The sequence below is a fragment of the Podarcis erhardii genome (assembly GCF_964252035.2).
Source record: "Podarcis erhardii genome assembly, chromosome: 3".
Taxonomy (NCBI): domain Eukaryota; kingdom Metazoa; phylum Chordata; class Lepidosauria; order Squamata; family Lacertidae; genus Podarcis; species Podarcis erhardii.
Window position 1 is genome coordinate 107,354,359 of NC_138507.1, and position 13,805 is coordinate 107,368,163.

General features: G+C 44.7%; 1 long non-coding RNA gene across 1 annotated transcript; it reads left to right on the forward strand.

Annotated features, from left to right (window-relative positions):
- Positions 1-6,004: 6,004 nt before the first annotated feature.
- Positions 6,005-6,924, forward strand: LOC309338174. The gene is made up of 2 exons (XR_014154785.1): positions 6,005-6,030; positions 6,856-6,924. It is a non-coding gene; the product is annotated as an uncharacterized lncRNA (long non-coding RNA).
- The last annotated feature ends 6,881 nt before the right edge of the window (positions 6,925-13,805 follow it).

Sequence of the window (13,805 nt, forward strand, 5' to 3'; positions counted from 1 at the left end):
CCCCCCCCCCAAAAAAAACCCCCCACATTTTATAAGGGCATAGGATGTAATCAGATCAACCAAAGGCCTGATTAAAAAGGAGTGTTTTTGCCTGGTGCCTAAAGGTATATAATGAAGGCGCCAGATGAACTTCCCTGGGAAGAGCATTCCACTTCAAGCAAATACCTTTCTTTGTCCTTTTTTGAGGGAAAGGGGATAATTGTCTAAGTGGGTATCAGATCTGCTTCATAGGCTGACACTTTGTACACAGTTGCTTGGCTGCCTATGACCTCACTCTAGCCGTGGTATGGGGTCAGTGGACTAGGGGGACTAGGGTAGCCCCCTAAATGTTCCCCTGGCACATCCTTCCGGGAAGCTTCTGCCCAGCAGAAGGAGGGAGGCATGATGCTCGCAGGAACAACATCACTGCCGCTCCCAATCACCCTTGCAAGCTGGCACCTCTGGCCCTAACTGTTCTCCTACGAAAAAATTCACTGCACGTCACTGACCGTTCCACTGTTGAACAGCTCTTGCTGTCAGAAAGTTCTTCCTGGTGTTTACTCAGAATCTCTTTTCTTGTAACTCGAAGCCATTGGTTTGAGTCCTACCCTCCGGAGCAGAGTGGCTAGGGATACCCAGCCAGATGGGCGGGCTATAAATAATAAATTATTATTATTATTATAACAAGCTTGCTCCACCTTTTGTTAGGTAAACGATGTGTTTCCATGGGAGTCGATTGTTAAGACGATCTTCCTTAAATCTTCTGAATGGCCAATGAATTTCAGACTGATCTAGCTGTGTGTGTCAGTTAGGGCTGCCATATGCCTGGGTTTCCCCAGACACATCCAGGAATTGGGCAGCAAAATGGCATCGGGGGGTAGGGCAGGGTTTTCACTGAATCGGCAAAATGTCTGGGAAAACCAGGAAAAGCTCAACCATTTTATCTTGATTTTCAATTTGAGGAATCTGGCAACCCTAAGTAAAACAATAGATTACAGTATTTGAGTGGATCACAGATGATGATGATAATGATGATGAATAGATTCTGTGACCCACAAGGTGGGTATAGTTATTTGATGCACACTTAAAAACCCTGCTCTTGATTACGTTATCCATTACTTTTCTTCTCTACACATGCCCAGGTGAAGGAAGAAGGAAGTGGTAATTATGATCTCAGTATGGTGGCGCTGTGGGTTAAATCACAGAGCCTAGGACTTGCCGATCAGAAGGTCGGTGGTTCAAATGCCCGCAAAAGGGTGAGCTCCCGTTGCTTGGTCCCTGCTCCTGCCAACCTAGCAGTTCAAAAGCACATCAAAGTGCAAGCAGATAAATAGGTACCGCTCCGGCGGGAAGGTAAACGGCGTTTCCATGCGCTGCTCTGGTTCGCCAGAAGCGGCTTAGTCATGCTGGCCACATGACCCGGAAGCTGTACGCCGGCTCCCTCGGCCAATAAAGTGAGATGAGCGCCGCAACCCCAGAGTCGGCCACGACTAGACCTAATGGTCAGGGGTCCCTTTACCTTATGTGCCCATCCCCTAATGTCATTAGGCAGGTATGCAGATACCTCTCCTCCATTGCTGAGACTACCTACATCTGTTTTCAGATGGTCACACTGCAGGGTAACACAGAATCAATCTACAAGCTTTTATTTCCAGATGAAACCACTTTCTCAAGCAGCCAAAAAAAACATGCAATAGATCTAGCCTCTCTGTGTGTGGACTACATAGGGAAAAAAAGTACTCAGACTCCATTGATTATAGAATAAAACTTGTGTCCACAGCCTTAGTTTTAAGCAGAGTTACTGAATTACACACCAGCCACAGATCTGGGGTCAGTAGACTTCCTGCTGCAGTTGATGTCATCTCTGAATCTGATTCTTTCACTGGCTTACGGACAACTCCAGCCAATTTGAATTAGTATGCTTGCGAATGAGCTGTTCCTCATGTTTCTCATCATGAGTCAGTGCGGCCCAGGTTCTAACAGATGGCTCTGAGAGCAGTGGGATCCTTTGCAAGCCTACAGCAATCTGAGCAGTCGTATAAAGATTTATTTAACAAGCACTTAACCACCTTGGAAATGTTTGCTAAATGAACTTCCACATGGGCGATTACATATAGGAGTGCACGAGTCATATTCCGGATGCGCTGAGATTTTAAAACGAGTTCCTACACATCCGGCCACCTCAACATTTAACATATGGAAAATAAAATAAAAAGAAGCAAGCACATTAAAAATATATTTAAAAAGTAACAGAATATCAGGCTACAGGGACAAAAGGCTGACGTTCGGCCTGCTGTTTCCAGCATATAAGCAGTTATAAAGGTGCGTGGGGATCAACTTGATATTTCAGAAGTTTGGCCAATGAGCTGGTTTTGACTTTAGGAGAATGGAAGGAACATTGTCCCCTGGTTGGTAGTGGCCAAACCTGTCTACACTTGGGGCCAAATTAATGGTTTCAGTGTAACACGCAGCAACAAAAATGCTATTTTATGGCCTTGCAGAGTAAGGAAATGACCTTTTCTCGAGGCTTTTGTTTAGCCAGTGGCTAAAAGATGGTTCTGCAGGGGGCATTAACAGCTACCAGAGAAGTTTTCCATCTGTGGTCTGTAGACCACTGGTGGTCTGAAGCTCTATTCAGGCGGTCCATGGAAAAGCTAAACACCAGGAAGAACTTTCCGACAACTGTTCAACAGTGGAATGGACTCCCTCGGGAGGCGGTGGACTCTCCTTGCTTGGAGGTTTTTAAGCAGAGGTTGGATGGTCATCTGTCATGGATGCTTTAATTGAGATTCCTGCATTGCAGAGGGCTGGACTAGATGACCCTCAGGGTCCCTTCCAATTCAACTATTGTGTTGTTTATTTTGATAGCCATCTATTGCAGAGTAACAGAATGTTTCTCTATGATTAATAATCCTGCACTTCTCTGTCTCCCTCCCTTTCTCACTTTGCTGTCTCAAAATGATATTAGAAAAATGGCATAGAGGAGCCAAAAAAGTGACAGATATGTGTGGTTGCCTGTGAACTGTTTGTCCGCACAGACCCACATCAACTGTAATTTTTGGGTCACTCCCTTCATCATTGCATTAATCACGTACCACTATTAATGAGATCCCATGGTACCTGTTGGGTGCATGCTATTAGCTGATTAATATGCACTGGCTGACATCTAATCCTCAAAAGTCAATTGAATATCATTTTCTTTGCCAGCTTCTTCGTGCCCAAAGCCTGGCAGAAGGCCACTAAATTAGAGAGAGACTTAATTGATCTTCATTGAAATTCTTGGCTTAGAGGAATCTGGATGTAATGTTATGTTACTGCTGAGTTGAAAAGGCTCCTTTTCAAAATGGCTAAGGTACAACTTGTTTATCATTCACAACAAGCAAATTTTCAGATTAAATAATTTTTTTATATAGTTTTCCAGATGCTTCCTCTACCCTTATTCATTTATTTGCTCATTTTATTTTGCATTGTAAACATGCAGTTATTCCAGTTCTCTTAAGAGACTTCTTTCATTTTTGCAAAATAAAAATATCAATGTGGTTCCTATGAGAGTAAGAAATATGCAGTAGTGGTTCCTGCTAGTAATGCCCAGTTAGTCATGCCCATTAACTTCTGTTGGTCTACTTTGAGTAGGACTAGCATTGAACACCACCCATTCAATCCCATTTGCATTTTAAGGCAAATTTAAGAGTTTGGATTTGATATCCCGCCTCTCACTCCCCTTCAGGAGTCTCAAAGCGGCTAACATTCTCCTTTCCCTTCCTCCCCCACAACAAACACTCTGTGAGGTGAGTGAGGCTGAGAGACTTCAAAGAAGTGTGACTGGTCCAAGGTCACCCAGCAGCTGCATGTGGAGGAGCGGAGACACGAACCCGGTTCCCCAGATTACAAGACTACCGCTCTTAACCACTATACCACATTGGCTCTCAAATTTCCCTATTTTGCACTTTCTGAAACAATATGCAGAATGAAACACAGCCGTTCTTCGAAATTTGCTCTTCTCTGAATTTTGCAGCACAGTTTTGCAGCCAAATAATACATACCAAAATGCACATGCTAGGGCAAATTATGAATACAAATGAATGTTTGGCCTCATGTACCAATGGAATGCAGCTCCTAAAAGATTCCCCAGGAAGGAAGAATGCAACTGAAAAATGCATCAAAGCTCAACCAAAGATGGATGTCTATTTTAAATAAGCCTCATAGGTTATCATCTTTGGTCTTGTGGTGTGGGGGATGTATTGATATTATCTTTGCACACTTTCCCCCTTGCTTGAGAATTGAAAATTGAAAAGCCGAATCACCAATTTCCATAGCAACTTTGGATCCTGGCTATTTGATACTTTTTTTAATTCCTTCATTATCTTTTTGTTCTTAATGAAGGCTTAGACCTTGGAGATGCATTTAGACTGCTGCCATTGCATAAGCCTTCCTATGAGCGTGTGTAGGAAGAGGGGGCAAGCAATAGTAGGCATGGGCAGCAGAGCCCCTGAAAAGATCAAGCCAGTCGTTTATTTTATCCTGGTGGTGTCCTGTTATCAATTACAAAAGGTGAAATGAACACTAGACATTGATCACAGTGACTAGGTGGCACTCTTCGGCGATTCTGTTTTCAGATTATGTCCAGCTCTAGTGGCGTAGCAGTAAAACTGCTAGCACATTTAAGAAGCTAAGCAGGGTCTTCTAAGGTTTTTGATTGGATGGGGAACCACGTGTTGAGATTCCTGCATTGCAGGGGGTTGGATTAGATGACCCTCCAGGTCCCTTCAGCACTACGATTCTAGGAGTGAAAATAACATATGGAAATGCGTTACTGTGTATTGTTAGAATTCCTGATCTATGATTGCAGTCATGGGATTTTTGTCTATCACATGACGGTGTATGTTTTGACTCCACAGAGTGGGATGTGACAGAGACAGGATGTTTGTGTTACTGTGTTTCCTGAAGTGGGACTATTGTCCTCTTGTTCTTTTTCTCTTTGCTGTCTGATGCTAGAGAGAGAGGGAGCCATGTTGCAGTGCTCAGTGTGTGTTTATATGTAAATAAAGTAGATTAGCCAAAATGCGGATTTGCTGAGGTCTGTCACGCGAGATGCGCAAACTCAGTGGATCCCTAAGTGTGCCAGTGTCAGTTGGAATCAGTCGCTGTGATGTTCGGGCAGAAGAAAGCTTTTGAAGCTCCCGGACAATCAACCAGGAGGAAGAGAACATGCCATTTGGGCATGTGTCTCTGCCATGGTCCTACTCGAGTGTAGGCTGAACTCCTAACATATTAAGGGAAGTTGCTTTGCAAAAATGTGCATATTGGAATTTGGACCCAAATGCTGATGGATTTTCACAAGGACTTTTTTTCCCTTCTTCTTCTTTTTAAATATAAATTCGGGAAAATGATGTGGAAATGTAGAGAACTGAACCGAAGACTGGAAGGATGAGAACCTGGGAGAAGCAAAACTGACCGTTTCCCCGTCGCTGTGCTGATCCCGGGGGGAAGGTTACCGTAGGCGTAGTCAAAGTCCGGTCCTGGGTCACTAGCCTGGAATCAGTCCACAAGGAGCGGGGCGAGGTCCGAAACAGGAAGCCGGGCGGGGACAGGAGCACTGGAGAGTCAGGTCTGGGTCCGGGCAGGAACAGGTACTCAACAACGACGTTGCTCCCACAACCTGGGACCGGGCCGACTGGCCGGCCCCGGCCCCTAGGAGACCCGCCTTTCTTGGCCTTAAGGCGAGCACTCCTCCTGGGAGAAACCAGTTCCCTTCGCCTCTCTGCCCTGAGTCTCTGCAGTTCAGGAGAGGCTAAAGGCTTACTGGGCCCAGGGGGAGACTCACCTGCAGGCACTGAGTCCTCAACCACCTCTGGAGCCAGAGTGGAATCACCTGGTGTCTGCTCCTGAGGATCTGACACAGGTGCAGGCGCTTCAGAATCAAGGCCCTACCCCAGTTCAGCCGGCCCTGGAGGCGGGGACTCCTGTGCAGGCTGGGATTCCTCTGGTTCAGCCTCTGAATCGGAATCCCAGGCCATCACAGTCCCTATTGTAGCAGCAGCACCAGTAATAGTAAGGCAGCAACCGGGCATTAACTTATCAGATGGCACCCCACACCTCCCCTCTTCCTTCACCCTGCATTGTTCCCAACCAGCAGTAGACAGGGCATCATGTAGGACAGAAATGTAGATGCTACTATATGAGCCGGTTAACTAACAGGGATGGGGGAAGAGTTTACACCGACACCTCCAGCTTCTTAGGACTGCTTAAAGATTTCCATAACTTCAGAATTTCACTGTGAATCAGTGTTAACTTTAAAATGGAAGGGAAAATGTCAAAAAGGAAAAAAAAAGCCACTCAAGTGACTCCTGCCAATCTGGGAATTTTGCCAGATATATATATAAAATCTTGGCAGATTTTACACCTCCTATTACCCACTTTCCGTTTAAGCAGCTTTGGTGGTTGCGTGGGTTCTGGACAAAACCCTGCCCACCTCAGAAGATAATCAAGTATCAGTTGTTCGCAAAGGGCCAGCAGGAAAGATTTCCAATAAGGGAGATTTTGTTAAACTGAAACGTCGTTTTGCTCTTCCGTGATTTCACTGTATCTCAATCCCATCAATCTTTTCATTTGATTGTACCCTAGGGCGGTTTCATATGGGCTTATATAGGACTTGTTTTCTCCACTGTGATATTCCCCAGCCCTGTTCAGGAACAGACTCATGAGCAAGACCAAAACATGAACAGCGCCACCCTGTCTCACATACTGGGCAGTCCTGTCTCCCAACCTCCTTCATAAGGGAAAATGTTTTGGGGAGAGGGCAAGGGGGGAAGGGCGACAAGGCGGATTTGTTCTGATTTCCTTTATTAAAAAGTAGATATTTTCTTCTTTTTGCAGAAAGGAACATCAAACAGATATCAGTTAATGTTTTGTACAGCTGCCTCAAACAATGAGCAATATGAAGAATTTCCCTGGTTTCCTATAGTTTTGTGTGGGATGTGTGTGTGTGTGTGGTTTTGTCTCTCAGCATGGATTAGCATTCTGATTTTTACTCTCTTGGTGTGGTCCTACGAGTTCTCTCTCATCCATTTTTTAGATACATATGTCAGCCCAATTTGTTCATAAATGTGATACACACACACACACACACACACTCAGAACATTTAGACGGTTCAAATTAAATTAAGCCTATGGTAATGAATTTAGCTTGATGTTCACTAATCATATGTATAGCCAAGACAACAGGCCCATTCTTGCCTGCGCTATTTATAGTTCCCACCCACTGCGTGACAGATTAAAGACAAGCGGTAATCTAATACCGCTTATCTGAGCAAACAACAACAAAAAGAGAAGCGGCAAGTTTGTTTGGTTATTGTTTTTTAAAAAACATATAAAAAGGATAGTTTGATGCCAGGATGTATATTCCATGCATATACGTGATAGGAGACCTGAATGGGGTTGAAGCCAGAAAGATTTAGGATTGTATCCAACTAACAGTGTAATCCTAAACACGTCTGCTCAGAAGTTAGTCCTACTGAATTATTTGGGGCTTACTCTCAGTAGTAGTAGTAGTGGTAGTAGTAATTTTATTACTTATACCCCGCCCATCTGGCTGGGTTTCCCCAGCCACTCTGGGCAGCTCCCAACAGAATACAGTTGTACCTCGGGTTACATACGCTTCAGGTTACTTAAGCTTCAGGTTACAGACTCTGCTAACCCAGAAATAGTACCTCAGGTTAAGAACTTTGCTTCAGGATGAAGAAATCGTGCTCCGGTGGTGCGGCGGCAGCGGGAGGCCCCATTAGCTAAAGTGGTGCTTCAGGTTAAGAACAGTTTCAGGTTAAGAATGGACCTCCGGAACGAATTAAGTACTTAACCTGAGGTACCACTGTATTAAAACCATGATAAAACACCATACATTAAAAACTTCCCTAAACAGGGCTGCCTTCAGATGTCTTCTAAAAGTCTGGTAGTTGTTGTTCTCTTTGACATCTGGTGGGAGGGTGTTCCACAGGGCAGGTGCCACTATCGAGAAGGCCCTCTGCCTGGTTTCCTGTAACCTCACTTCTCGCAGTGAGGGAACCACCAGAAGGCCCTCAGTGCTGGACCTCAGTGTCCTGGCTGAACACTGGAGGTGGAGACGCTCCTTCAGGTATACTGGGCTGAGGCCGTTTAGTTAAGGGGGGTTATGAGCTGTAGCCTTTGCCCAACTTGGAGCAGACCTGTTGACCACCTGCAGAGTGTGTTCCCATGGTTCCCAAACCAGGCACATGCACCAACACCAGGCGCCAGAGCGCTTGCGGAGGGCAGAATGAGAAGGTTGCCTAGCTGTTGCAAAGCCTTGAGTGGCTTTCTGTGGAGTCTTTACATGGTGGGGTGTGAAGGGTGAACAGAGCTCTAGGCTCCAGGTTGGGCACCATCCAGGCTGGATAGCTCAGTGGGTAGAGCATGAGACTCTTAATCTCAGGCTGTGGGTTCAAACCCCACATTGGGTGGAAGATTCTTATATTGCAGGATGAGCCTTGTGGTTCCTCCCAACTCTACAATTCTATGATTCTATGAATAGCAACATCCAGCCATAGATACACCACACTGGCTCTTTTGGTAATTGTTAATTAGGTTTGCAAGTGTAAAAGGCTAATGCTCCTACCATAGCTGCATATAATGATTTTCGCTTGGCCTTATTTTCAGCCTATTGCCAAGCTCAGTAGCTCTGCGGAACGAACAGAAACATTATGCATTCATCTCCATGTCGGCCATCATCTGGGCAAGCGTCAGCCTTGAAAAATGCCTATGCTAAAGAGTTTGCTTACTTGCAGCTTGGGTCTTCGCTTAGTTGTGCCTGAAATTAAATGCACAGAAATCTGCAGGCAGACAAAAAAACCAACAGCAACAAGAAAAGAAATACAATATCGGGTGGCACACAACCTCAAATTATTCAGATTTGTTACTTGATAAATAAGGTGTCAGTCTAAACTGAAGGGAAAATGTATTGAATTTTTTTCTTCATTTCGTTATGTTATAAAGCCATGTCCATATGCCATTTATCAGTTGTCTGATAGCTTTGGGCCACGGCATACTTTTCCCCAGAACAGTATGTCTCGTAAGTCTCTCGGCAGTTTGTTTTTCTGTTGGGTGTTTTTATTATTAATAATAATCACCAAAGTCTGTGCGCAGCAGTCTGAGATACATTCTTGCCCCCTGCCCAGCCCCTGCCCAGCCCTCCGCACTTGGGAAACTCCAGTCCCATCAATTGAGGGAGAGTCAAAAAGGCTGGGCTGGATTTCAGGACTTTAGGAAAGTGTTCTCAAACTCCTCACAGCTGAGATTTGATTGATGGCTCTGTGGCCAGAGTGCAGCTATTGAGAAACAGAAGGGGGGGAGGAAGGAGCATGCTCAATGGGGACCCCCAAGGTTTGCAAACTGTTAACGGAGAAATCCGAGGGCTCCCTTGAACAAAAAGCAAGGACATCAACCAGGAATATTGGAGCAAAATAGCAGCCAGTAGGCTTGGTCTTTTTTGAAACTGTCGCGACAGGACTCCCACTCACAGTAAGACAAAACAAGATGGAAGCCCTGAACAAAAGAAGACCCCAACTTTTATTAGCTCCTAATCCCCATGCTACACCCCTAAGACTACATCATTGATACATCACAAAAAGGAGGGGTTTAGGGAGGGGTTGAAGTGGTAACCTGAGTGCCCTGACACCTGTCCTGTTTCTCCTCTTTCCCCCCTGAAGCATACATTCCAGAGGACAAAGAGTTCACAGCTTCCTGCCCCCAGAGGGGAGGGTTGGCCACTGTCCTTTGTTTTAGTCCGTACTCAATCTACTCCCCCCCCCTAAAAAATTGTTCCGGGGTACTCTCATTTTCCTACTCATATTGAAATACTGCCCCACAACAAGGCCAAACTTAGATTCACAAAATGTTTAGGGGTATGCGTACCCCTGTATACCCCTAGGGAAAAAAAGCACTGAGTCTTTCTAAACCACCAACTCATTCATATAAATTGATGGGTAGGTTAAGGTTTCCATATTTCAAACAGCGAGAGTCTGGAAAGAAAAGTTGCTGAGCTTCCCCCCCCCCCAAAAAAAATTTGTTGTTATTTTAAGGGGGGAAATCAGGAAAATCTGCACTGTCAACATGGACTGCCATACGTCTGGATTTCCCACAGAAAGACAGACAGACTACTGATATAGGTATTAAAACATCACAGATGGAACTGTGACCTAAACCACTGAGCCCCTTGGCCAGTTAGAATCTGTGTGAAGGGGTGAGTTCCCATTGCTCTGTCCCAGCTCCTGCTAACCTAGCAGTTCAAAAGCACCTCAGTGCGAGTAGATAAATAGGTACTGCTGTGGTGGAAAGGTAAATGGCATTTCCGTGCACTCTGGCACTTGTCACGGTGTCTCCCGTTGCACCAGAAGCAGTTTAGTCATGCTGGCCACATGACCCAAAAGCTGCCTCTGGACAAATGCTGGCTCCCTCAGCCTGAAAAGCGAGATGAGTGCCACACCCCATAGTCGCCTTTAACTGGACTTAACTGTCCAGCAGTCAAAAACATCATCAAATCATAAAGTTCTAAAATGCAGAACAAATGACCAGCGTCAAATCAAATTAATGTTGTAAAAATCACTGGAGATGAATGGACTCTGTCCCCATGGCCCAAATTTCATCCAGGATTACTTGGGGCAAGAATCACCTGTAAACATCAGTAGATGTTGACTCTGGCAATTCCCAGAAGTCTCAGCTCCGAAGTGCACTGGTTGTAGGAATCACTACAGTTGCATCTATCTACCAGGGCATGTAAGTACATCTGGTTTGCCATATGCTCCAAGTTATAACGGATAACAGCTCTGCAAAGTACTAAACTCCAGAAAGCTCTATGAAAGGGAGGCCCCGGTTAGACAATAAAATGAAATCCAAATGAACTTGATTAAACAAGGAAATACGCTAACTCAGACAAGTCAATTAGGAATGCAGTGGAGACCAAATTGGGACCACCAAGTGAAACAGCTGCTACTAAAACAAAGATGTCTATATTCTGATTTCCTTTCACTTTAATCTCTTTGGACACCACAGAGTAATTCTACAGCTTTCCTGTTCCTGCCATGGAATCTCATTTCCTCATTATCAGTCCTAGCCACTGCAGCTGACTGACCTCAGACTCATTGTCTTTCATTCATTTCTATTAGAATTCCTGGTTATGAAGGAAGTACATTCACAATGTACATATATGTGATAATGTACATGTATCTGGAAATCAGCCCAGATACCTTACTTTTCTGGATTATACAGCCTATGGAAGAAGAGTTTGGATTTGATATCCTGCTTTATCACTACCCGAAGGAGTCTCAAAGCGGCTAACATTCTCCTTTCCCTTCCTCCCCCACAACAAACACTCTGAGAGGTGAGTGGGGCTGAGAGACTTCAAAGAAGTGTGACTGGCCCAAGGTCACCCAGCAGCTGCATATGGAGGAGCAGAGACGCGAACCCGGTTCCCCAGATTACGAGACTACCGCTCTTAACCACTACACCACACTGGCTCCCTTTTCTGAACTATTTTTAGAGACATGATCAGCTGCAGGATAAAGGGAGAGGACTTCTTGCCTCACATACAGAGCACTTTAGAATTCCTTTATTATTTTGATAGGTACAGGATTGAGCTTGCATTATTGCTGTAAGGTGGCCAAGGGGGATTTATATGTTTTTATTTCTGCAGCCTCCCCAGCTGCCTGCACTTCCTGAATTTAAAAAAATCTGTATAGGAGGAATTACCTCATGATATCACTTCACTTAAAACAATAACAGTGAACAGCCAGACCCTTGGTAGACAACCTCTCTAGCTTGCTGTGTTTACAGGAAAGCCCAGCCAAGGAGATAATTGGGTTTTCACCAAAACAAAGGCACCCAGGAAGGCTGCAAAATACAGAACACTGGAGAGATTCTTTCTAGAATGAATGATATGAGACGTGCAAACTCCGCAGGGTCACCTTTAAAATAAGGAGAGCATGGATAAAGATGCATGCCCCACCCATGAGAATGTCACTGAATTGTTTGTTTCCCTTAATAATTATTGCATGCAATTTCTTTTCTCATCTGATGGAGAATGATAGACTACACTGATATACTAACAGTACAATTCTAGAGCGACTTGGGTGGCGCTGTGGATTAAACCACTGAGCTTTTGGGCTTGCTGATTGGAAGGTTGGCGGTTCGAATCCGAGTGACAGGGTGAGCTCCCGTAGCTCTGTCCTAGCTTCTGCCAACCTAGCAGTTCAAAAGAACATCAGCGCAAGTAGATAAATAGGTGCACACCCCGCCATGTAAAGACTCCACAGAAAGCCACTCAGGGCTTTGCAACAGCTATGCAACCTTCTCATTCTGCCCTCCCCAAGTTCCTGGTGTGGGTGCATGTGCCTAGCTCGGGAACCATGGGAACATGCTCTGCAGCTGGTCAACAGGTCTGTTCCAAGTTGGGCAAAGGCTGCTACTCATAACCCCACTTAACTAAACAGCCTCAGTCCGGTATACCTGAAGGAGCATATCCACCCCCATCGCCTGAGGTCCACCACCGAGGGGGATGCAAAGTTACAGGGAACCAGGCAGAGGGCCTTCTTGGTAGTGGCACCTGCCCTGTGGAACGCCCTCCCATCAGATGTCAAATAAATAAACAACTATCTGATGTTTAGAAGACACCTGAAGGCAGCCCTGTTTAGGGAAGTTTTTAATGACTGATTTTTTAATGTATTTTTTATCGCTTGTTGGAAGCCACCCAGAGTGGCTGGGGAAGCCCAGCCAGATGGGCAGGGTATAAGTAATAAATTGTTGTTGTTGTTGTTGTTGTTGTTGTGTGTATGTTTAGGATATATCACTGTGAGCTGGAAAACTGCTCTGCCACAGGCTTTTCTGTTTGCCTCATGATTAAACAGATAGTTCAAAAGGTATGTGTTGATAGCTGCATTTAATTGGATCATATTCCCAGGCATGCTAGAATTAAAGCAAAGCCTAGATGTTTTGCAAGATGCTTCATTTTTCAGTACTTAAAAGCTGGATGGTAGATTAGAGGCTTTATTGCCTGACTCTGTCAACTGAATTTCTGATCTAGGTACCTGCTGCTCAGGTTGCTGGCAAAAGCACTGAGCATCGCTTGCCAGACCTAGATCAGAGTGATCTAGCAACTGATTAGTAATGATTTGTAAAGCAGCTGAAGACTTTATTTAGCAGCTCAGGTTCTGGACGACTTGGCTTGCAAAGGAGCTGATGGGCAATCTTGCAAAGCGTTCAGGATTTGATCCAGCTGAGGGCTTAGCACCAACAATGTCACTAAGGAAATGCCAATGGACGTAAAACAGACAAACACAAAACTGGGAGATCATACTTTATAAGGTGTGTGGAGTCAGCTACGTAATGGTTTCAGCTAGATTTTGCTCATCAGATTTGTCCTCGAAGTGCTCCTTTGGAAAAAGTTGTTGTCAAATATTCTCCAACACCTAGTACTCCAAATATGTATTTAACATCCAATTGAATTATTGTTTATTTGCAGCATTTTCACACAAACATGTTCTTCAGCCCAAAATGCTACCAAAGTGGCTTACAATTCATTTTTAAAAAAACACCAAGACAGTCTCTGACCTCTAAAAGTTAGGGAGAAAGGGAAGAAGGGAGTATGTGAATTCAGGCAATTGTTTAACTTTTTGATGGCAGAGGATTGATAATTTGACATTTCTGACGTGCAATGGCATATACTATTTGACAGTACTGACATGCAATGGCATACACTATTTGACAGTACTGACATGCAATGGCATACACTATTTGACAGTACTGACATGCAATGGCATACA